Source organism: Malurus melanocephalus, unplaced genomic scaffold (assembly GCF_030028575.1).
Source record: "Malurus melanocephalus ecotype Western Australia unplaced genomic scaffold, MMel_1.1 scaffold_620, whole genome shotgun sequence".
NCBI lineage: Eukaryota > Metazoa > Chordata > Aves > Passeriformes > Maluridae > Malurus > Malurus melanocephalus.
The window spans coordinates 338,345-339,868 of NW_026623852.1; positions in this window are offsets into that span (position 1 = coordinate 338,345).

The following is a 1,524-nucleotide window of genomic DNA, read 5'->3' on the forward strand; positions in this document are numbered from 1 at the left end:
TGAGCAGATCTCCATCCTCCATCTCCACAGGGTGAGCAGATCTCCATCCCCTGGTTCCATCTCCACAGGGTGAGCAGATCTCCATCCTCCCAGCTCCATCTCCACAGGATGAGCAGATCTCCTTCCACCCCTCAGGTCTGTTCTGGTGCCTCCAGCCAGCAGGGATGGAGTCTCCAGGTGAAGCTCTCCTCTGTACCCTCACCTGCTCTCCATGAACCCCAAATGAAGCTTCTTGGGGTCCCAGACCTGTGCAGGTTAATTGTGTGTGATCACACACACAGTTTCACCTGTTTGTCTGCACATTCTGTTTGTCCTTCATCAYCCAAAGCCAAAACACCCGAGGAGAGCTGAGAACTGATCTGGAGCAGCAGAGAACTGAGAGAACTGCAGAGTTCAACAGCTGAGGAACATCAGCTGTGATTTCAGTGCTTTTGGGACCATCCCTGTCCAGCCCTGCAGTGCAGGAACAGCTCTGCTCTCCTGCAAAATTAACCCTGAAGGGACAGCTCTGCTCTCCTGCAAAATTAACCCNACAGCTCTGCTCTCCTGCAAAATTAACCCTGAAGGGACAGCTCTGCTCTCCTGCAAAATTAACCCCTCAGTTCTCAGGAAGGAGCTGCAGAGGAATTTTGGCCCAGAGCAGAAGGAACTGCTTCATGCAGCCTTTGGGGACAGCCACTGTGAGTATGAGACAGAAAGAGCTCCTTGTGGTGATGGGAATGGTAAATTCTTGATTATTSATTATTTTCTGTGGTAGTAGCATTAACAAAAGATTGTCATTGCCATGTTTGTATTTTTGGACCACAAAAGTTTCCACTCCTAAGCCTTGATCTGCTGCCTGGTTGGTTTGTTGGTTTTTTCCAAGCTTTTCTTAATGGAAATGAATATTCAATATAAAAGAAAATGCTTTGTTATGTGGACTGTATTATGATAAATATTCTGTTTAAACTCATTTGGGAGGGTTGGGGTTTTTTTCCTTTTAAATAAGTTTAAGTAAGRCTGGACTCAAAAGGCTTCATTTGCAGCTAATCAAATTAACTTTTTCTGGTGGAAATAATAGAGGCGGGTGATTAAAACTAATATTTTATGGATTTTTTAGTAAGTGAATTTAAAATCCACATGTTCACTTTAATTTGGGTTACCTAGGAAAGGGCTAATAAAGAACACAGCCTGTGCTCCCAGCCTCCAAGGGCAATTTGTTWTGTTAATAGATTGACACTTCAATATTCGGTGTGGAAGAGAAATTCCAAATTTCACTGGCTGCAGCACAAACCAGCTTTGGAGCCATTCATGGTTTTTATGTAGAAGCCAATGAAATATTTACTGGAGAGGAGAGGCTGATGTGACAAAAGGCTGCTCCTGGTTGAAATKCAGTTTCCATCAATGTCAACACCGAGTCATGTTCCAGGAGCTTTTTTCCTGAGTGACAATTATTTTAATTATTCGAGTGGCAGATGAATTCTTGTGACATTTTAGCACGCAGAGCTTTGCTCAGTGGCAGCTCCTGCTCTGTCTGAGCCCTGT